Raw genomic sequence first — 24,918 nt, forward strand, 5'->3', positions numbered from 1 at the left:
CTCTGTCCCAATGGGGACGTAATGCCAGAAAAAAGAAGAAGACAATTCCAAACAATGCTCGAGGTGATTCTTAACAATTTGTTATTAAGTACATCCAAAATCCGGAGAACATCTAAGGGGAAGCAAGAATTTTCAGATGAAATTGCAGAAAATTTCCCTGAAAAGTTCTGAAAGAGTGTCACAGAAATTTTTAAGAATTTCCCAAGGAATTTACCGATGAAACTATGTAATTCTGTATAATTTTCCAAGTAAATTAAAAAAAAATTGTGAGGCAAATTTTGGAAAATTCTATAGATTTTGCCGAAGAATTTAGAAAAATCTCCCGAAGAAATGCCAGATAACTTTAAATGAAAATCAGTGGAATTTCCTAAGGAAATGCCTGAGGATTTTTAAAGAAAATACGAATAAATTTCCCAAGGAAGTTCTAAAAAATTTGCCGTGGAAATCCGGAGAAAATTCTTTCGTAAAAAATCCGGAAAGTTTACAGCAGAAATTCTGAAGGATTTCCTGAAGAAAATCCACGAAGTTTTCCGAGGAAATTGTACAAAATTTATTGAAAATATTCTGGAGAATCCCATGGAAAGTTTAAAGAAAAACAAACCATGATTTTCCAAAGAAAATACTGAAAATTTTCCATTCCTTATGTAAACTTTAATGAATTTCCAGGAAATTCCGACAAGATTCCACAAAAAAAAAATCAAAAAAAAAACAAGAGAATTTTTTGAGAACATTCTGAACTATGAAGTTACGGAATATTCTTTAGTGGATACTTGAGAGTTTTATTGGATGTCCTGAGGAAATTTTTCAATGGAATTTGGAAAAATTGCTGAGGAAATTGAAACAGATTTTCCGAGGTAATTTTGATAAATTTCCCAATCAAATTCAGTGGAATTTCCCGGCGAAATTAGGAGGAATTTCATAAAGAAGTAAGAATGATTTTCCGAGAAACTTCCAAAAAATTTAACGACAAAATTCTTGAAATTTTTCCGGGAAATTTCTATTAATTTCCGAAGAAATTGAAATCATTTTAAGAATAAAAATCTCCATGAAATTACCAGGAAGTTTCTTTTGTATTCTCCTATGAATTGGACAATTTTTTAAGAAGATTTTTTCAAGGAAGCGGTGTTCAATTTTCTCAGAGCGTTTCGTGGAATTTTACGAAGAAGTATCAATAATATTAATGCGAAATTGTTCAAAATTTCTTTTAAAATTATTCGGATTTCGCCCAAAAATACCCCGTAATTACTTTAAGAAGATGCCAAGATTTTTTCCGGAAGACTCTCCAGAATAGCCAAGATTAGTTTTCTTCAATTCCGCAGGTGAATGACCAGAACTTTTTTTTAAGTTTATCCTAAAATGTTTAATCCAACTAAAAGTTTTTCAATTTTTTTAAAATGTTACCTGTAAATTTAACCAAATTTATTTGTAAGCTTCAAGACGTATTCTGCGAAAATTTCTACACTTTCTAGAAGAAATTTTTATGAGATATTCATGATAATTTCTTACACATTCCACTGGAAATATTATCCAAGCAAATTTCGTGGGATTTTTTTTCTATATTAATTCCAAATAACTTTGCGTGGAAATTCCCGAGAATTTTCCATGGAAATATGTACCAAAGAATTTGATGCATAAATTTTAGATTTTGGTAACTTTTCCGAGCAAATTATGTAAAATTACGCGAGGAAATTCTGAAAAATTATCCGAGGAAACTCTGGAAAAATTTCCGATGAAACTCTGAAGAATTTGCAAGAAAAAATCCCGAGAATTTTCCAATTAAATGTCAGAGAACTTATCGAGGAAATGTCAAGAAAATTTTTCGTTGAAATTCCAGAGATTTTTCCATGGAAATTCCATTTATTTATTTATTAATTTTTTTTAGTAAAAGATTGTCCTGAAATTGAAAAAAAATAAAGTTTCCTATCTGTATAAACTCCAAAGAACTTTCCGTGGAAATTCCAGGGAATTGTTGGTGGAAATTTCCGAGAATTACAGATAATTTTTCGTGGAAATTCCATAGAAATTTTCCGAGGAATTTCCAATGAGTTTTCCGTGGGAATATCAAAAACTTTCCGTTTAAATTCCGCAGAACTTTCCGTGAAAATTACCGATAATATGGCACTATGTACTAGAGAACTTAGCGTAGAAATTTAAAATAAGGTTTTCGTGGTTTAACGTGGAAATTTCAGAGAAGTTTTCGTGAAAATTTCAGAGATGTTTTCACGAGCACTTCAGAAAATTTTCCACGAAAACTACACAGAATTTCCTGCATACACTTTATAATTTTCCGAGAAAACTCAGGGAAATTTCCAAGAAAAATTTCAGAGAATTTTGCAATTAAATACTAGAGAACTTCTAGAGGAAATGTTTCTTAAAAATTAAATTTCCAAGAAAATTCCGTAGGATTTCTTTTTCTATAAACTCCAAAGGACTTGCCGTGGAAATGTCTGAGAATTGTCCGTGTAAATTCCCGAGAATTTTCCTTGGAAATATTTCCCAGAGAATTTAACGTGGGAATTTCGGATGATTTTCCTTAGAAAAATTCCAGAGAAGAAATTTCGTGGTAATTTCACAATTCTGATGACTTTACCGAGGAAATTATGGAAAATTGCGCGAAGAAACTCTGAAAAATTTTCAAGAAAAAATCCAGAGTATTTCGCAATGTAATACCAGAGAATTACTAGAGGAAATGCCAGAGAATTTGTCGTTTAAATACCAGTTTTCCTTTTGTCAAAAAATCTGTTGAAATCAAAATAACAAGAAAACTTCGATTTTTTCCCTGGAAACTTCAGAATCGTGGACATTTTACAGATTTTTTCGGGAAAACAGAATTTCCTTGGAAAATTCTAAACCCTCTTTCCCGTAAAAATAAGGAAAATTACGTGAGGTAGTTCAGAAGAAATTCGCAAGGAAACTCTGGAGAATTTCCCGAGTTAACTATGGAAAATTCCCAAGAAATTTGGCAATGAAATACCAGAGAACTTCTCGAGAAAATATCAGAGAATTTTCCAGAGAAAATCCTATTTTTTTTCTTAAAATTTCTGTTCGAATTCCACTGAATTTCTTTCTGTATAAATTCCAAAAAAACTTTCATTGGAAATTCCAGAGAAATTTCCTTAGAAATATGTACTAGAAAATTTAACGTGGAAATTTCGGATAATTTCCAGAAAAAAACTCGTGAAATTTTCAGAGAATTTTTCGTATAAATTCTACAGAATTTTCCGGAAAAAAACATGATGAACTTTCAAAGGAAGTTATGGTGAATTTCCCGAAAAAAATATGGAAAATTGGGCGAGGAAGCTATGTTTTAACGTTTCAACAAGAAATTCAATGATATTTCCTTGAGAAGTTCTCTTGTATTTCATGGTGAAATACTTTGGAATTTTTCTTTTTTGCGAAATTCTCGGGAAATTTTCAGACGAAACTCTGAAGAATTTCCCAAGAAAACCCTGGAAAATTTCCAACAAAAAATCCAGAGAATTTCGGTATGAAATACCAGAGGTCTTCTCAAGAAAAAAAATTGCAGAGAGTTTTGCATGGAAATTCTATTTTTTTTTTTTGTAGAAATTTTTGTTGAAATTTCCAAAAAAAATTCGTGGGCTTACTTTCTGTATGAATGGAAATATGTACCAGAGAATTCAACGTGGAAATTTTTAATAATTTTCCGCTGAAATTCCATAGAATTTTCAAAGAAATACAGGAAAATTTTCTAATGAAACTCTGGAATATTTCCAAGAAAAATTCCAGAAAATTTTGCAATAAAATACGGGAGAACTTCTGAAAGAAATATCATAGAATCTCTCGTAGTTTCCATTAAAATTTATATCTTTTATCTAAAAAATTCTGTTGAAATCTCCAAGAAAATTCTGTGGGATTTCTTTCTGCATGAATTCCAAAGAGCTTTCCGTGGATATTACAGAGAATTGTTCGGGGAAATTCCCGAGAATTTTCCTTGGAAATATGTACCGGAAAATATTTTCGTAGAAATTTCAGATAATTTTCCGTGAAAATTCCAGATAAATTTTCATGGAAATTTCACAGAACTTTGCATGGAAATTACACCGAGTTTTCGGGAAAACTCTGGTGAATTTTTCAAGTGATTTTCCCGAGAAAATTATGCAAAATTGCGCGAGGAAATTGTTAACAATTTCCTCGCGAAAACCCTGGAGAAATTCCCGACCAAACTCTCGAACGTTTCCAATAAAAGTTCCAGAGAATTTCGCAGGGAAATACCAGAGAACATCTCGAGGAAACATCAGAGAATTTATTTTTTTACCAAAAATAATCTGTTTGAATTTACAAGAAAATTTCGTGGGATTTATTCAAGAAGTTTTACGTAGTTGAAGTTACCCAATAAATTATCGTGACGCATTCCAGAATTCAGTGAAATATCGTGAGACTTTAACGATTTATTGACGAATTTTCTGAAAAAATCTTGTGATTTTTGTGAATTTTCCATTGAATTTCGGAAAAAAAAATTGTAAAAATTCTGGAGAATTTCTGGCGAATTTTTACTGACGTGTTTGGACCATTTCCCCTGAATATGTTAGTGAATTTGCCGTAGAAGTTTTGGTGGGGAGACTTCAACAGGATTCTTGCAGAAATCCTTTTAAAGATTCCCTCCAGATTACTTTACCGTCTTTTCAATGATGGGTCGTGGAATCCCTTTCGGATTCCTTTTAAGGAGTCATCCTAATTCTTTCAGGAATATTTTTAAGAATTCATCATGGAACGTTTTTCAGGTTTCCTGCTGGAATCTATTTCAGCACACCTCCATTATTCATTGTTCTCTTATCTTACGATTTCTTATCAAAATGTTGAATAAATTTCAACAAAAAGGTGGTCTAGAAAGGGTTTCATTTCCAGACCACCTTTTTGTTGAATTTTTTTCAACATTTTGATAAGAAATCGTTCATATTTTTTCTACAGAATAACTCTCCAGAAAAATCTTTAAAAAAAAATCACCGGTTTTTCCTCGAGAAAGTTTCGATATATTTTCCAGACAAGAAATTTGACAATTTCCGTTGGTAAACCCCCAGCATCCACCAAAGACTTCCCAGAATGCTTTGGAAATCTTCTGTGTTTTCCAATATAATTCATCCAGAACATCCACGGTAACCTTTCCAAAATTTGTGACGAATTTTCCAAAGAAATACTGGAGAATTACTTGAGAAAATTTTTGGAGGATTTTCCGTGAAAATTCCAGGGAGAATTTCGCCCAGGAAATTCTGGAACTCTATTTTCAACAGCACTCCGGAAGTTCTCCTGTAAGAATTTCGTCTGAACATTGAGGAAAGTATGCTGAGGTCATTAAAGAGATTTATTTCTGGAAATTGTAAAAATATTCAAACTGAATTCTTGAAAGTCTTTGGCGAAGTCTGTAGAACTTGCTAAGATTTTTTTTTTTGCAACTTTCTATAATATAATCATGTAGAATATTCTGGGAAAATTTTGTACTGTTTCCAATGCAAATTCTATGGAATACCCTGAGCAAATTCTGTACATTTTCTCGGAGAAATTCTGTGTAAATTCTGGAGATTTTTCGAGTAAATCCTGGAAAACTTAGCAAATCTAAAAAAAAAGTTCAACACTATTTTGTTAAATCCATCAAATTTGTACCACATATGGCTTGGGCATCCCTGGAAAGCTCGCGAGCAATAACGAAAACATTTGCTCAGTAGTGCCATTCAGCGTCATCAAGTAAGTAACTATATCGAGAAAACTAGTCCCAGATCAAACGCAATTCTAAGCTGCATCATAAGTACCTATCTTGCGTTTCGGACATCTATTATTTGGAATTTCAGACTCTCCACATCTATGTATCGAAGGAACCTTTGACAAAGGGAGCGATCAAGTAAGTAGAAATCAGTACAAACACGATTGAAGGGATCATCGAGGTAGCCATGAAATCAAATTCTTACTGTATAGTACTACCGTCCTACGCCTACTTGTCTCATGTTCTATGATAATTAGTATATTCATAATACAGTTATGCATGGACTGCCCTTCCAATAGACATAATATTGTTGTATCTCCATATCGAGATAAAGAATTACGCTGTGTGAAGAGTACATTGTACTCATCGACAAGGCGAGAAAGTTACTACAGTCAGCTACGCCTATAGATAGTCTAAGAAGCAGAGATATATTGATTTAGTGACTAGTCAAGTCGGCGTTCCAGATTTCGTAAGCAGATAAAAATCATGAGCCAAAAATGATGCTCGAGATGCTACAACTGAGAGCGCTACCTTCTTCCGATACCGATACCGAAACGCTGTTACCAATCGCACAGGTAAGCAACGCACACCATGCGTCTCCATCGACCCGAACTGGCAAACAAATTCGCGTGTTCCAAATCCCAAAAACAAATTATTCCTCTCTCCCATAATTGGCTCAAATTTTCTGGCGCCGTGAGAATCCATGCTCAGCAGGTAAGTGCCGACTCCGGGCTCCGCTCCGTCGCGGTTTTCCACACGCAAATTGTGCGAGCACGGATCAGTTTCCGAGCAAATTTCCACCGATCAACATCTCGAGCGCGATCGAGTTTTCCGCGAGGCGAATCTCTTTTTTTTCTAGTGAAGTGGAGAACCGAAGCAATAACCATAAACCAATTAACACCATTATCGTCCGGGGGAATTTCCCAAGCCGTGTCTCTTCCAGGGAGTGTTGTGTAGGTCCGCGATTGGTTAGTCGGGCAATTCAGAAGTGTCTGTTTGTGATCTCCAGCTGTTGGGATCACGTGACCCCCCTTTTTCGTAGTCCTTCTTCCCGCTTTGGCGGTTGAGGACAAGTGATCGTACGACGCATTCATCGAAGTGGTTCCGAATCCTATTGGGACAAGGGTGTGGCAGGTGTAGCATATTCCAGTCGTTGTTAGTCATCCTCCGAATTTGGTGCGTCGTCTAGAAGATCGCCTTCTTCTATTGCGGCGTCGTTGGTCGATCCAAGTGTGCCCTGAAGTGTGAGGAACGGTCTCTCTTGATCAGAGTAGGCGACGCGAGGAAGTGCTCATTGTTGTTTGTTTGAATTATTGAGAATAATGTTCTAATTTTCACCGCCGCGGTTCAATGGCGAGATGTGAGAATATCCAGTACACACGATCGTTGGTGGGTGGTTTGGTTACAGGTTAGCAGGCTGGCGTCGCCACGGTGATGTGCAGGTGTTGACGCACTAAAGAAGCGTCGAATCTCGAGTGGCCTACTGCTGCGAGGACATGAGCGGGATGGGCGAGCACACCGAAAGTGTGACCATGCGAAGAACGTAGAGAAGGAATTTCGGCGAACATGGGTTGCATCAGCGTTCGGAACATCGCCATCCGTCATCATCGCCGGGTTGCGGCATCGGAGCTGAAACGATACTTGGAGAGGCTGCGAAGGATTAGATCAGATCAAATACTGATCCACTGTGTATTGGCGTAGTTAGGATTGTTTTCTTGGAATGGGCTTGTGTGAAACCAGCGCGTTAAGAAAACAGTTATACAGAGGAATTTCTGACTAGATTTATTGTGTTAATTTAATTAGAAATGTTCAATGTATAGCGGTGAGCATCGCAGCAACACTTGTTAGTGATTTTTTTACCGGATAAATGGGAAAAAAATATAGGAGGAGCTATGTATGGCACAACTTCTATAGATTTTCATAGTTCTAAATTGGAGTCTTAAAGGAATCATAAAGTAGACTATCGGAAGATTTACTTGGTACATTTTTTGACTTAATCAATTCTTAAACTGTTCATTCAACACATAAGACGTTCAATGCCACGGAACATTTCTGAAGGGGCTTGTAGGATTCTGGAGCGGGGGCCTGACCCCCTGTTACTACGCCAATGTACTTGAATTGAATATGGCACTTCTAACAAAGTAACAACCCCAGAACCAGTCTAACATCGGAGCTGTTTCGCACAGTCCCCAGTTATGCTTTTCGTTTCCAGACACACGCTGAGCTGCAGTTAACCAGTCGCCCATATGACCATGCACGAAGTGCGAATGTTGTTTTTGGCGAAAATTCCTTGCATGCGCGTCTTCCAATTAGCAGAACCGCGGCCAACTTGGATTGCCGCACTTGTGCGGTTACACGGTTTCGTTGCTTCTTGTGTTTATAAATTCACGAACGGCAGCGCCTACTTTCTAGCTCTAGCTCTGCTGTGAAGGGATCGTGAGAAGATGATAGACGCTGATGAAAGCAAACAAAAACCGACGATCGTCAAATGCGTGGGAGGACGAATGAAAGCAGGGGGAAACACGCGTCCCATCATTCTAATGACTGACCGATTTAAGCGATTTAAGATGTTATAATGATCTTGATCGTGTTGTTCAGCTTTGTATCATAAACATCAAACACCGGATGTGGGGATTTTTTTTTTGGTGCTTGAGTTTTCGAGGAACCGCGCCGCCGACTACTGCAGTCGACAAGAAGCCAACTCAGGGGATTGACATGACATGAAGGTCACACGTTACAATGGCACTGGACTAGGAGTGACTTGGAAGACACGGTGTGAAATTTAGCAGATGCCGCAGTTGGAGCTCTTGATTCAGAATATCTGCTTGAAAAATGCGAAAGTAGTGCAGTTTTTGAACAAAATTTTTGTATGTGGAGCTGCCTGATCGTAGATTTTATAATCTACAATCCACAGATTTTACCTGTTTTTTTTTTTCAGGATTGCTCTAAGACTCCATTCTAAAATAGGGTCCTAAAGCCTTGTCCCAATTTTAGTGCCAAACGCTTAAGTTTAGGCCAAAAACACATGTTTACTCAATTTTTTAATGTTTTTCGTTGGTTTAAGTCTAAAAAACATTTTTTCATGTTATTTTAGATTTTGTCACACCCCTTGGCTTAAACTCAAAATTTGGGTGTATTTTGTTTTCCGTGTCCCTTCCGAAATGTCAGTTAGGAACAACCCCAGTGTTAAAACTAAAACCCCTATGGTCTTTTTGTCGACTAAGCGAACGTCAAACATGATCAAAAGTGTCAAGGTTCATTTATGGACCCAATTTTTAAATTAAAGTTTAAACATGATATAGCCGTTATTTGAACGGGAAAAATTGCTAAAGTAGTTACAGTAACATGCTCTTTCGTGTTGGTAAATAAAAACAAGATTCCATTAAAAATTTTAGGACCCAATTGATCCAGACAACTTTTCTATTATTCCTTTTTGAATCGTTTCCAGTATTGCGAATGACATCTTTGCAAGGATCGCTTTTAGAATTCTTTCAGGACTACACATAAAATCTTATTTCAAATTCGTTCAAATAATCTATTGGAATCCTTTCAAGGATTGTTCTCGAACTCTGTTCCAAGATTGTGCCTAGGGTATCATATTAGCTAATCAATGGTATTCTTTCTAAGCTTGCCTCAGAATTCTTTCAAGGATTACCTCAGGACCCAGTTCCAAAATTGTTCGTGCAATTCTGTCCAAGATTCATACAGGAATGCTTCCATGGATTACTTCTGAAATCCTTTGCTGGATTAAGCCTGAAATCTTGTCCAGGATTGCTGTGGAATCCTTTACAAGATTGCTTCTAGAATCCTTTCAAGGAATGCTTCAGGACTCAATTCAAAGATTATTGCTGTAATTCCGCCCAGGATTGCTTCTGAAATCTTGACCTGGATTGCTCATGGTGTTCTTTCCAGGATTGTTCTTAGAATCCTCTCAAAGGCTGCTCCTAAAATCCTTTCAAAGAATGCTTCAGAGCTCTGTTCGGAGATTGTTCATGTAATCCTGTCGAGGATTCCTTCTGGGGTCGTTATGGAATCTTTTCCTGGATTGCACCTGAAATATTTTCCACGATTGCTCCTGGAATCCTTTCCAGGATTGATCCTGGAATCCTTTTCAGGATTGTTCGTGAATCCTTTCCAAGATTGCTCTTGGAATTCTGTTAGGACTGCTCCTGGAAGTCTTTCCACGATTGCTCCTGGAATCCTCTACAAGATTGTTTCTGGAATGCTTTACGGGATTGCTACTTAAATTCTTTCAAGGAAGGCTTTAGGACTCAATTCCAAGATCGTTGCTGTAATCCCGCACAGGATTGCTTCTGAAAACTTGTCCTGGATTGCTCATGGAATTCTTTCCAGGATTGCTTATAGAATTCTTTCTACGATTACTACTGGAATCCTCTCAAAGATTGCTCCTAAAAACCTTTCGAGGATTACTTCAAAACTCTGTTCCAAGATTGTTCATGTAAGCCTGTCTAGGATTCCTTATGGGATCTTTCCTGGATTCGTCATGAAACCTTTTCCTGAATGCACCGGACATATTTTTCACGATTTCTCCTGAGATCCTTCCTAAGATGGCTCCTGGAAATATTTTCCAAGAATGTTCCTAGAATCTTCTTCAGGCTTGCTCTTGGTGTTCTTTCCAGGACTACTCCTGGAATTCTTTCCAGATTGCTACTAGAATACTGGAATATACCAAAATTGCTACTGGAACACTTTTCCAGTATTGCTACTGGAATACTTTCCAGTATTGCTACTGGAATACTTTCCAGTATTGCTACTGGAATAGAACATTGCTCCTGGAATCTGTAGTGTCCGGAAGGAGGAACCGGCACATTCAAAACTAATGGCTCAATCAGCCGAATTGCAACAGGAGCAATTCCATCGCAACTTCATCGCTCGAAACACTTTACAAGACTGACGTGTCATTCGCCTTTTCCCGTTTGCTTAGGTTTTCATTGTTACTGGAACTATATGCCCTTCTGCTTATTTGATATCTTCTATAGTACCCCTCTCAATCCCTACATTCTCCTCCTTATCTACTCTTATAATTGTAAGATTGCTTCATCTATTATCTTTCAATGAAGAAATAAATTCATATTATCTTTCATTCATTTCATGTTGTCCTTGAGTTCTTTCATATTAAAGATAACATACATATATTCCCAAAAATGTGATAAAATTTTGTAACTACGACTTCATCATCATCACTTTTCATTCCTCACTCTTCATTCCTCATTTATCATTCCTCACTCTTCATTTCTTACTCATCACTCTTTATTCTTCACTCCAAACTCACCATTCCTAATTCCTCACTCCTAACTGCTTAGTCCTCATTTCTCTCTCCTCACTTCTTAATCCTCATTCATCATTTCTTACTACTAAGGAGTGATATTTTTCACACTTCATTCATTCGTCACTTCTCACCACTCATATCTCAATTCTAATTCTTCACTCCTCAATTCTTACTCCTCATTTCTCATTGCTCAATCCTCACTTTTCACTTCTCAATCCTTATTCCTCACACACAGGAGTGATATTTTTCACACTTTATTCATTCGTCACTTCTCACCCCTCCTATCTCAATTCTAATTCTTCACTTCTCAATTTTTATTCCTCATTTCTCATTCCTCAATCCTCACTTTTCACTTCTCACTCCTTATTCCTCAATTCTCGCGTCTCATTCCTTTGCTTGACTACTCATTCCCTATTCCTCACTCTTCATTTCACACTTCTCACTATTCACATCTGAGTCCTAATTCTTCATTCCTCACTCCTCTTTCCTTATTCCTTACAAATCATTCATCATTCCTCATCCCTTCCTCTTCTTTTCGCTTTTCTGATTTTCTCATTCCTCACTCTTCACTTCTCATTCCTCACTCCTCATCCCTCAATCCTCATTCTTCACTTCTCACTCCTCATTCCTCACTCCTCATTCCTCGTTCCTCATTCCTCACTCCTCATAACTCATTCCTTACCCATCATTCCTTATTGCTAACTCCTCACTCCTTATACCTCATTCGTTATCCCTCATTCCTCACTTCTCACTCTTCACATATGATTCCTGATTCTTCATTCCTCACACCACATTACTCACTCCTCATTCCTCATTCCTCACTCGTCACTCCTTATTCCTCACTTCTCACTTTTCACACCTCACCCCTCATTCCTCACTCATCATTCCTTACTCCTCATTTCTCACATCTCTCTCTTCAAACTTCATTCCTCAAACCTCATTCCTCAATCCTCATTCCGCATTCCTCAATCCTCACTCCTAATTCTCTATCTCACATTTCTCAATCCTTATTTCTTACTCCTCATTCACTTCTTATTGTTCATTCTTACTCCTCATTTCTCATGTCTCATTCCTTACTCCTTAATCCTAATATCTAATTCCTCACGTTTCACTCCTCATTCTTCATTCCTCATTTCTCATTCCTCATCTCTAACTCCTCATTATGTACTTCTCATTCCTCAATCCTCACTCCCAACTCTTCATACCTCACTCCTCGTTCCTCATTCCTCACGCTTCATTCATTATTTTTTATTCATCACTCATCACTGTTCACACCTCACTCCTCATTCTTCATTACTCACACCTCATTTCTCATTCCTCACTTCTCATTCCTCATGCTTTACTACTTATTCCTCGCTCTTCATTCCTCCACATTCTTCGTTTCTCGCTCTTCACACTCACTCCTCAATCCTCAATCTTCACTGCTTATTCCTCATTCCTCACTCTTCACAATTCACTCCTCATTCCTTATTTCTCATTCCTCACTCCTCATTCATAACTTGTCACTCTCATTCCTTATTCATCACTCCTCAATCCTTTTTCTTCACCCTCGGCTTATTTCTCACTCTTCACATCTCACTTCTCATTCCTTATTCCTCACTCATTTCTTATTCCTCATTCTTCACGCCTCACTCATCATTCCTCACTTTTTACTCCTTATTGCTCATTCCTCACTCTTTATTCCTAACTCCTCATTCATTACACCTCATTCCTCTCGGAGAATTGATTTACCATTTCAGGGGAATTCATTTACTTTCTCAGAGGAATTACTTTACCCTCTCAGGGGAATCACTTTACCCTCTCGGGGGAATTACTTTACCCTCTCGGGGGAATTGATTTACCCTCTCGGGGGAATTGATTTATCCTCTCAGGGGAATTACTTTACCCTCTCGGAGGAATTACTTTACCCTCCCGGGGGAATTGATTTACCCTCTCGGAGGAATTGCTTTATCCTCTCGGGGGAATTACTTTACCCTTTCGGAGGAATTGCTTTATCCTCTCGGGGGAATTACTTTACCCTCTCGGGGGAATTGCTTTACCCTCTCAGGGAAATTACTTTACCCTCTTGGAGAAATTGCTTTACCCTCTCAGGGGAATTGATTTACCCTTTCAGATGAGTTTATGCATTGTCTTGATGTATTTGACCTTATAACAAATTATTAAGCATAACAAAATAAAGTCGGGCTTATTTGAAGGATTCGCGCGATATAACTTTCCAATTGTGTTCCAACTTAATTATTTACATTACACTGAATAATACCGGGTCATTCATAAATATAAAATAACATTATTTCTTATCCAACATTTAAATTCATTACAAGCAACAAGAAAAACAAATATTAAAAACACATGAATCGCGACCTCTGAATTTCATCAAAGCAATCCAGCATATAAATCAACAAAATAAATTACCACCAAAATATGACGTCACTATTGTGCTTATTCTGCTTGCAATGCTAACACATATGACTCCAATATCAACCTCTACGGAATAATTCATCGTCTTGGTTTACATCAAACGGCAATGCCAAACAAAACTGAAAACATTCAAAGTTTGTACCACTTTTGTACCAGTAAATTTAAGGCCGTGACTTTGAATATTTGGGAGCGCACAATATATTTATCAACTGTGCCATTGTAGTGTCCGGAAGGAGGAACCGGCACATTCAAAACTAATGACTCAATCAGCCGAATTGCAACAGGAGCAATTCCATCGCAACTTCATCGCTCGAAACAATTTACAAGACTGACGTGTCATTCGCCTTTTCCCGTTTGCTTAGGTTTTCATTGTTACTGGAACTATATGCCCTTCTGCTTATTTGATATCTTCTATAGTACCCCTCTCAATCTCTACAGAATCCTTTACGAGATTGCTACTAGAATCCTTCCAAGAAATGCTTCAGGACTCAATTCCAAGATTATTGCTGTAATTCTGAAATCTTGTCCTGGATTGCTTATGGAATTCTTTCCAGGGTTGCTCCCGGAATCCTGTAAAATGTTGCTCCTAAAATCCTTTCAAGGGTTGCTTCAGAACTCTGTTACAAGATTGTTCATGTTATCCTGTCCAGGATTCTTTCTGGGATCTTTGCTGGGTTCGTTATGGAATCTTTTCCTGGATTGCACCTGCAATATTTTCCACGATTGCTCCTGGAATCCTTTACGAGATTGCTATTGAAATCTTTTCATGTAATGATTCAAGACTCAATTCCAAGACTATTGCTGTAATTCTGAAATCCTGTCCAGGATTGCTCATGGAATTCTTTCTAAGGTTGCTCCCGGAATCCTGTCAAATGTAGCTCCTAAAATCCTTTCAAGGATTACTTCAAAACTCTGTTCCAAGATTGTATATGTCATCCTGTCCAGGATTCTTTCTGGGATCTTCCCTGGGTTCGTTACGGAACCTTTTTCCTGGAATGCACCAGAAATATTTTTCACGATTGCCCCTGGAATCCTTTTCAAGATGGCTTCTGGAATCTTTTCAAGAATTGTTCTCGAACTCTGTTCCAAGATTTTTCCTAGCATACCAGATTATCTGATGGAATCCTTTCTAAGCTTGCACCTAGAATTCTTTCAAGGATTGCCTCAGGACCCAGTTCCAAAATTGTTCGTGTAATCCTGTCCAAGTTTCATTTAGGAATTATTCCCTAATTTTCTTCTAAAACCCTTTCCTGGATTGAGCCTGAAATCTTTTCCAGAATTGCTTTTGAAATTCTTTCCAGGATTGATCCTGGATTACTCATGGAATCCTTTCCAGGATTGCTCTTGGACTCCTTTCCAGAATTGCTCCTAGAATTCTTTCCAGGATTGTTCCTGAATCTTTTTCAGGATTGCTCATGGTACCCTTTAAGAGATTGCTCCTGGAATCCTTTCCATTCCATTCCAGGATTACTCCTGGAATCCTTTTTAGGATTGCTGCTGGAATCCTTTCCACGATTGCTCCTGGAATATTTTCCAGAATTGATTCAGGAATCCTTTCCAGGATTGTTCCTGGAATCCTTTCCAGGATTGTTCCTGGAATCCTTTACAAGATTGCTACTAAAATCCTTTCAAGGCTTCAGGACTCTGTTTCAAGATTGTTCATTTAATCCTATCCAGGATTCCTTCTGGGATCTTTCCTGGGTTCGTTATGGAACATTTTCGTGGATCGCACCTTGAATATATTTCACGATTTCTCCTGTAATCCTTTCCAAGATTGCTCCTGGAATCCTTTCCAAGATTGCTTCTGTAATCCTTTCCAGGATTGTTCCTCAATGCTCTACAGGATTTCTCCTGGAATACTTTCCAGCATTGATATTGGAATCCTTTCCAGGATTGTTCCTGAGTCCTTACCAGGATTACTTCTGGCATCCTTTCCAACATACCTCTTGGAATCCATTACAAGTAATTCCCCATTAGCAATATCCCTCGGTAAATCTATTAGATTTTACCTGGGGAAATCCTTCAGACTTACTCTCGGGAAATTCTCCAGCAGGGAACTCTTCTATTTTTTTCCATTTGGGGAAACTTCTTGATTTTTAATTCATGACATCTTTCAAACTCCCCTAAACATTCAAGGAGTTGTTCAAAATTTTTACAAAATGAATTTCCAAAATTTCCATGACAAATTTTACCAAATTTCTACGGAAATTTATCCTAAATTTCAAGACTATTTGTCTAAATTTCCATTGGTGTTTTTATAACTTGCTGCGAGATTTTTTTCCAATTTTTGAAGTGAAAATTTTACTAATTTTTCAAACGTATTTTTTTCAATTTCTAATTGCTGTTCACCTGAATTTCTACTGGAAATTTTTCTATGTTTTGCAGACAAATTTTCTTAAATATTCCTGAATTTCCAAAAGATATGTTTCTGAATTTTCAAGAAATATTTTTCCTTGGAAGCTTAGGAGAACTATAGCAAACATAGAAAAAAAAAAACTTTGGAAATGTTTCTGTGTGAATTTTCTTCTTTTTCTTATACCTTTAGAAAAGTTTCCAGAGGATATTTAAGCACCATTTTTTCACAAGGTCTCAAAAAACTGTAGTTTAAGAATCTGTGTAGTTATTGATGATTGCTCATCTGGATCACCTACACGTAAATAACTCAGAATGTTTACCTTGTTCGGATATTTGCTCTTCGAAATAATACATTGATGAGAGCCTGTTGTGAAAAAATGAAGTAATTTAGCGAAGCCGTTTTTGAGTACTGAGCATTTATGTTTCTGGATCCAAGCTGGTCAAATAAACATCGTGAGAACTTCAAAAAACGTCACATCGTAATTTTCAGAATTCTCTAGGAATACGAGTTGTATGATCACGAAATTCTCTACAAAGAGCTCTATTTGAAATTACACTTCTCGCGTTCAGTATCATAAGGGCGTAACTGCAGTGATCGATTTCTCTTCATCGATTTTCTCTTTAGCTTATTGCATGACCAGACGACTGTTTTTGACTGCTATTTTTAACTCAGCAGAAAGTACTCATCATCCTTCATCGTACTGCATCGTAAAATGTTTCGAAAAGCGATCGAATTTTCTGTAATAACGCAAAGAGAAAATCGACGAAGAGAAATCGATCATTGCAGATACGCCTGTATGATACTCAACGCGAGATTTCTTTTCAACTGTGTACTGCGAACAAAGATATTCCGATTTTTTAAATAATTTCTGGCAATAAATTTCCCACGTAACGAGATAGGCGATTCCTTTACTTTTCTGGTGCATAGTATGAAATCATGTCCAGGATTTACTCTTCCAGGATTTTTCTGAAATCTTTTTTCCTTTTAGAATTTTTTCAAGGGTTTCTAGAAAAATTACCCTGGAAACTCTTTCAAAAAGTCGTCTGATTGTTTATCCGAAAAATGCTGCAGCTACTTTTTTTTATTTTTAGGAATTCTTCAGACATTCCTTAGGGGAGGCTCATCGAGTTTCTTGAGGGATTTTTCTAGGATTTTTGCCGCTTATTTTCGTAACGAATTGGAAAAGAGTTCAGGTATCCTCCGGAAATTAATCCATTTTTTCAGGAATTTCTAAACATATTACAAGAATTTCTTAACGGATTTTTGTTGGAGCTGCTGTATAAATCGGGGGTTAAATTCCTTGCGCAGTCTCAGAACATTTTTTAGCAATTCACTGAGGCATCCCCTGAGAAGCAGGCTCTGTCCCCAGTTTGGGATGTAATGCTAGAAAGAAGAATAATTTTCCTATACTTCCCTGAATTTCCATGATATTAGGAAAAAAATATTTGAAATCACACGAGAAATTTTCCTAATTTTCCAATGGATTTTTTTTACAAAATGTCTTTATGATGATTTCTGCGGGCAATTCTACACAATATGCACGGAAAACTCTCTAGATTTATCACAGCAGATCCTCTAATAATTCAATTTTGGATTCATCATAATTGTCCCATTTTTTTCCCCTAATTTCACGGGAATTATTTCACTATTTTCTCTTGAGAAAAACAAAATTTCGTAATTTTCTTCAAACAGGTCTCCGCAGGACATTTTCACAAATTTTCTCAGGAAGTTTTCATAAAAATTCTCCATAAAATTTCAAAATTTCGTCAGAAAATTTTCCTAAATATTCCTCAGGATTGTTTTTCCCTAATTTCATCATAAGATTTTTTTCACAGTAATTTTTCTAGGTTTTCACAGGAAATTATCCTTAATAATCAATCCTTAAAATTCTTCTTTATTTTTACAGAAATTTTTTTTAAAATTCCACGAATTACAACGAAAATTTTCATAACATTTTTATTCAACTTCAAAGGTAAATTTTCCTAAAGAATTTCTCGAGACATTTCTTGGTGAACTTTTCCAGGAATTCTTGCCGAGATTTCTCCAAAATCTTAGCCAGTGTATGTATCTTCCACAGACTTCCTTACGTTTTCATAGATGATTTTATTTAAGAAGTATCCTGCAGGATTTTTAAGAATATCTCCTGGACTGAAAACGCAATAAAAGAATTTCTGAAGGAGAGAAAGAAATTCTTATGGCAATCTTGGAAGAACTGTTAGATGAATCTACAGAGCAAATTCTGGAGGGATCGGTGGAAAAGTCCCTTGATGTTTTCCTGATAGAATAACTAGAATATTTCAGGAGCTCATTCTATGAAACTATTCTTGAAAAATCTGTAGAGGAGTCACGTAGAAATCTCTAGTGCCAAGGATTTATGGAGGACTACTTCAATAATACTAGTAGAATTACTCAGAGATTTTTCCAAAATTTTTTTATGGAGTTCTTCTAGAACTTGTCCAAGAGTCCACGCAGCAATTCATCTTATGACAGTTGTTGAAAATTTTTATAGAAAAAATAAAATTTATTCTATATAGGGTGTAGAGCTACTTGGGCACTTCCATGATTCTCTTTGACATGTGGGGTTTTGCTGGGCCAAATTGTCTGAAACTTTGCAAAAAGAAGCACCTCAGCGCGATGCATAGTGTGGTCGGTCAAATATGAGCTCAGTTGCTTTCAAAAAAACACACTGCCGAAGAGGATCAAAAGTGCCAAGAAAAGAATCCGGCTCTACCAAGTCTACCTAAAATTATTCTACAAAATTTCGACCAGATGCTTCGCGAGTTCAGCTTATAACATCTGCAGGAATTACTTCAAAAATGTTGTCAGAAATTCATCTAAGAACTAAGTATCTAAGAATATCTTCCAGAAATTTTCATACAAGTTTCCTGGAAGTTCATTTACAATAAAACCAGGAGGAATCTTTCGAAAAACAGCGTAGAGAAAGGAAGAACCACTAAAGATGTTCTTTGAGAATTCTTCGGATAACGAAAAATTCGCGCGAGAGGGATTGGAAAATAACCATATGGAGTGCCGGTACCAATGGTTGTAATGTACCAGTAGATTGGACTATGGAATAAAACAAACATTTTTCGATAAAAACGACATGTGCTATTTTTGGTGGATAGATAGTCTCTAGTTTAGTCCATTTGCCAAACTTCAGCTTTTTATCTTATCAAAAAGTCATATAAATAATTAAGTTTATGCAAAAAATTTGCTCCCTTGCACCAATAGTGGCCGTCGTGTTCCAGTAGTGAATCAACGGATGGAAGCAGTTTTTAAAATGGATGTATAAAAATGAAGAAAAGCCCTAGAGATGATCTTTATGCTTCATTCGAAAGATATTAATCGCTGTTCCGAGGGAAAAATTTTAAACCTATGTAAAAAATTACCATTTTGTTTAAAATTCCTGGTATCATTCCCGAACGTCTACTACTGGAGCACTAGCGCAACTACTGGAACACGTGTACCAATAGTGGCTCAAGCGATTTTATATTAAAAAATTAGTTTTATCACTCTTTTTATATTTTTCCCATATAGTAGAGGTTGAAATCTTTCTGTTGACGCCAAAAGATCTCGGTTAAGGCTTTTCGTTATTTTGTTATGATTTTTTATAGCTTAGGTAGTCCACTAATGGCACCGGCACCCTAACCAAACTGGTATGATTTTTTCAAAGGAGCTCCATATTATCTGACATTGTATAGCCTGCATTTTATTGTTCAGACAAATTGACGTAAAACAAAATGGTTACCCACGAAATTTTATATGGAGAATGTCGGTGCCCCAAGAAACATCGGAATATCTTCAAAACCAGATGACCAATGATCAATTTTGACTCAGATTCTAAAACTAGAAAAGTTTTTTGATAACTTATTAAAAAAAGTGCAAAATTATCGAGAAACATGAAAGTTATAGCGATTTGATTTTTTTTTTTTGTGGTAAAAAAATAAAGCTACCGGTAGAGAGGTTAATGGAAGCATTCCTCTACAAATCTTTTGAGAATCTGACTTTTTCTCATTCCTCACTAATTCGTCATATGATTCTGTCACTTTCGAATTTTGTCGCTATCGGATTCCTCCCACAATCTTTTCCAGAATGTTTCCTGTAATCCTTTTGCAATTCTCTTCAGGATTCATCGTTCTTCTTCATGATTCTGCCAGGAATCTGGTTTAGGATTCAGAATCTGAATCAGGATAGCGCTCGGAGTTGTCCTGAGGATTTGCATAGTATCATTTCGCCAATCGACACTACAGATTCACTTTTACAAAGAATGTGGATCGAGCGTGTGGATTATTTTCAGTGCATGCAATGTACGGGACCGACGAGTAGAATTCATATGTGAAAAAAGTTAATTTACAAATATTCGTTAAACATTACTTCGACCGTGTGCTAGAATTAGGGCGAATGTAACATGAGCGATTTCTCTTCATCGATCGTCTCTTCTGTGAATGAAGGTGAGATCAAGATGCGGGTTTGTTGGTGTGTTTCCATATCAGGATGCAAGATTGCTTCGCTGATCAGCGTCCCAAAATGAAGAAAACTGCTAAAAAATTTGCAATTTGGTACTTACGCCCTTATTGTAGCACACGCTTGACTTTTCTGAAGAAACTGTCAGCGATTTGGCGTTTACTCTAATACCAGGTACCCACTGCGGGCGCTTGGTTTCGCAAAAACAAAGGAACATGTCTTAAAACATGTCCCACGAATGGCTGGAAAGCGAGTCCTTGGCAGGATGGGCAAACTGGTTCTTCTAGCGATGGATGGATAACGCAATTGTAAAACGTGTTGAAATCCTGTGTGACAGACTTTGCGATCGAACCAAAGTCAATCGTGAACAGAAATAATGGGTTTACACGCTACTTTGTATTTGAATTTCGCCAATCGACACTACAGATTCACTTTTCCAAAGAATGTGGATCGAGCGTGTGGATTATTTTCAGTGCATGTAATGTACGGGACCGACGAGTAGAATTCATATGTGAAAAAAGTTAATTTACAAATATTCGTTAAAAATTGCTTAGACCGTGTGCTAGAATTAGGGCGAATGTAAAATGAGCGATTTCTCTTCATCGATTGTCTCTTCTGCAGAAGGATGGCGTCCTATTTTTTCACTATGGAATTTGACAGTTTGAGCTGTGCCTCCTTATCGGGAGCATAATTTATACTCCAGAGTCAAATTCCACTCACACACCTATACTTTCGGATGTTTATCTTTTCCTACGAGAGAAAAGAGTACAAAACGCACGAAGCACAGCGAAATCTGCTAAAGTTGTTGATGGTAATGAGCTGCAGAAAAGCAAATGTTTCTTCGGAAAATCAAACCATACATAACAGACAAACAAAAGGAAGTGTGAATCGATTTCTTCAGAATGAAACACAAGTAATGCGTTGAATTTGTGTGCCGTGGTTCATTTCCCCACATTCGCACCAGCTACTTTGTTGATGTGCACATTCGTATGGGTGAGCTCTGCTATCGTTTGATAAGAGGCAACAGAAAAAGATACTCTTAGCAATCCCTTGCTCTTCTGTGAATGAAGGTGACATCAAGATGCGGGTTTGTTGGTGTGTTTCCATATCAGGATGCAAGATTGCTTCGCTGATCAGCGTCCCAAAATGAAGAAAACTGCTAAAAAACTTGCAATTTGGTACTCACGCCCTTATTGTAGCACACGCTTGACTTTTCTGAAGAAATTGTCAGCGATTTGCCAGCATTCTTCCTTCTAATCTCTTAAAAAGTCCTTCTGAATTCGTATCTGGATTCATGGTGAAACACTTTTTTGATTGCTACAATAATTTTACATACGATTCCTAAATTAGCTCCAAAATTTGTCCTGAACTCCGATCCAGAACTTGTCCTAGAATCCCATAAAATTTTACTCCTGACATCTGCTCTGGTATTTATCGTAAAATACGTTATAGGGTTTCTACTGTACTTTTTTCTCGGAATCCTGTCAAGGGTTGTTAGTGAAATCCTTTTCAGAATCGCTGCTGAAATCGTCTCCAATAATACCACTGCATCTTGTCCAGGATTGCTCCTGGAATCCTTTATAGAATCGCTACTAAAAATCCTTCCTAGGATTGCTGTTGGCATACTTTCCATGATTACTAATAATATCCATACCAGGATTGCTGGAATGTTTTCCATGATTGCTACTGGAAACGTAAGCTCTCCATTGGTTCCAAAAGCTTTTCCAGGATATCATCGGAAATCCTTTTCATGATTTCTCCTGAAATTGTTTCCAGTATTTCTCTTGCAGTCATTTCCCCAATTCCCTCTGAAATAGTACATCTCCCGAAATGTTTTACAGAATTAACCCTGTCATGAAATCCTTCCAAGGATTTCCCCTGACATCCGTTCCAGGATTTCGCCATGAAATCCTTTCCAGTAGCTCTCCAGAAATTCTTTACCAGGAATGAAAGGATCCCCTCGAATCTGCTCAGGAACTTCCCCTGAAATCCTTTCCAGGTTTCCCATAACATTCATTCCAGGATTTCTCCTGAAATTACTTTCAGAATTTCATTGTTCCCTTGGATTTTCTTGAAATTCCTTGATTCTTTTCTGGAATTCTTTCCAGGATTCTAACGGAAATTTTGAAAAATATGTTTACATTTTTTTAAATGCAGTATGTGGGATGTTTAAATTTATATGTAGGATATTTTTCTTAATATAAAAGAGGACTCTATATATAAAATTTCGTAAAATTTGTGTAGAATTTTTCAAGTAAATCCTGATTTGATTAGTTTTTTGGGGTATGCTATTGAGAATTTACAGGAAATTCTGGAAAATTTACAATCCGGGATTTTTATTCTCCAGGATTTCTCTTGACATCCGTTCCACGATTTTTCCTGAAATCCGTCCCTCTTAAAATCCTTCCCAAGATTTACTCTGAAATCCTATCCAGGAATTAACTAAGTATTCTGTTCCGCTCAAGTAAAGTGAAGAAATTTGTTGACCAAATGGATCAAGAAATTTTCTACAGAGAGTTTAGGTCCCCATTACTATGAAATCTTGTCCAGGATTATTCTTCCTTGAATACCTTCCAGGATTTTCTCCTGTAATTACTTTCAGAGTTTCCCTGAGGGTTTCTAAACTTCTCTGGAAACTCTTACGGAAAGTCTTCCAAGCGTTTATTCAAAAAATGTTTTTTTAGAATTTTTCAGAAATTTCTTTGGAGCCTCCTTGAGTTTCTTGAGGAATTCTTCTAGGATTTAGATATCCTTGCGGGATGACATCCATATTTTTTTCAACAGTTTTCATACATATTACAAGAATTCCCTAATGGATTTTTGCTGGAGGTACTGGAAAAATTGGCTGATAAATTAGTAACCCTTGAGAAGCAGGTTCTGTCCCAGTTTGGGACGTAAGGCCAGAAAAAAAGAAGAAGAGTTTTTATATATTTCCATGGTATTAAGAAAAATTTCCACAAATTTTCCAAGGGAAATTTTTACAAAAAAAATTCATGATTTCTGCGGGCAATTCTACACAATATACACGGAAAACTCTCCAATTTGCTCACGGCAGATCCTCTAGAAGAATTCAATTCAATTTCAATTTTATTCATAATAACTGTCACAATTTTTATTCTTACTTTCACAATTTTCTCAGGAGGAAAAAAAAATCAAACAGAAAATTTATCTACGTTTCTTCAGAAAATTATCGTAATTATCTTCAGAACATTTTCATTAGTCTTAGCAGGATATTTCCATGAATTTTCTCAGGAAATTTTCAAAAAAATTTCAAGAAAATTTCAAAGTTTCGTCAGGAAATTTTACTAAATATACCTAAATATAAGATTTTTTTTTTTCAAAATTCATCAGAAGATTTTTTTTTAATTTTTTTCAATTACAACGACGGTTTTCGTAAAATTTAACCAAATTTCCAAAATACATCTCGAGAAATTTATTGGTAAACTTTTCCCGGAATTCTTCCACTGTGTCTTTCAGGGGAAATTCGACTGAATTCACAAAGAAAATTGAACGGTATTTCCAGGGAAAAATTCGACTGAATTTCTAGGGGAAATTCGACTTAATTCCCAGGGGAAATTTGACTGAAATTCCATGGGAAATTAAACTTAATTCCCACGGGAAATTCGACTGAATTCCAGGGGAATTCCGACTGAATATCCGAGGATAATTCGTCTGAATTTCGGAGGAAAATTTGTCTGAATTATGAGAAAAATTCGTCCGAATTTCCGAGGCAAATTCGTCTGAATTTCCGTTGGAAATTTTTCTGAATTTGCGAGGGAAATTCTTTTGAATTTCAGAGAGAAATTCGTCTGAATTTCCAAGGGAAATTCGTTTGAATTACCAAGTAAAATTCGTCTGAATTTACAGAGGGAAACTCGTCTGAATTGCCAAGGGAATCTTTGGCTAAATTTTTAGCAAAAAAACGACTAAATTTCCAGGGGAAATTCGACTGAATTTCCAGGAGAAGTTCGACTGAATTTGAAGGGGAAATTCGACTGAATTTCCAGGGGAAATTCGACTGAGTTTCCAAGGAAAGTTCGACTGAATTCCCAGGGAAAACTTGACTTAATTTGTAGGGAAAATTCACTGAATTTCCAGGGATAATTCGATTGAGTTTCTAGGAGAAATTCGACTGAATTTCCAGAGGACATTCGACTGAGTTTCCAAGGGAAGTTCGACTGAATTCCCAGCAGAAATTTGACTGAAATTCCAAGCAAGATTCGACTAAATTTCCCGGGGAAATTCGACACAATTTCCGAGGATAATTCGTCTGAATTTCTGATGAAAGTTCGTCTGAATTTCAGAGGAAAATTCGTCTGAATTTCGAATGAAAAATCGTGTGAATTTTCGAGGAAAATTGTAACTAAATTTATAGAGAGATTTTGAGAATTCTAAAAACATCGACTAGGGTCTGCATTGTGAGCTCAGCTGATAATATCTGTCAAGAACTTCCGAAAACTTCCATTCAGAAGTGTTTTCCAAAATATCTTCCAGATATTTTCATACGACTTTCTAGTCTAGTTCCTCGATGTTTTTTTTTTCACAACAAAAGCAAGAGGAATTCTTTGAGGATTCCGTAAGAACAATTCTAATTGGAAAACACTATTCTTCTTCTTCTTTCTGGCGTTATTGCCCAAATGGGACAGAGTTTTCAGTTTTCCCATGTTTACTTTT

At 36.7% G+C, this 24,918-nt stretch overlaps 2 protein-coding genes across 3 annotated transcripts in view; one reads left to right on the plus strand and one right to left on the minus strand.

The window, feature by feature from the left end:
* The window catches only part of LOC5564252 (ubiquinone biosynthesis monooxygenase COQ6, mitochondrial), a 92,756-nt gene that overhangs the window by 10,995 nt on the left and 56,843 nt on the right, over window positions 1-24,918 (minus strand). The window lies entirely within an intron of this gene.
* Window positions 6,245-24,918, plus strand: part of LOC5564219 (transient receptor potential channel pyrexia) — a 51,626-nt gene continuing 32,952 nt past the window's right edge. The window contains exon 1 of one of the 2 annotated variants that reach the window (XM_001648557.2): window positions 6,245-6,684. The gene's annotated coding sequence lies outside the window, so the exon portion shown is untranslated. The remainder of the gene's footprint in view (window positions 6,685-24,918) is intronic. The other variant, XM_021839016.1, reaches the window with a different exon arrangement.

Source organism: Aedes aegypti, chromosome 1 (assembly GCF_002204515.2).
Source record: "Aedes aegypti strain LVP_AGWG chromosome 1, AaegL5.0 Primary Assembly, whole genome shotgun sequence".
Classification (NCBI taxonomy): domain Eukaryota; kingdom Metazoa; phylum Arthropoda; class Insecta; order Diptera; family Culicidae; genus Aedes; species Aedes aegypti.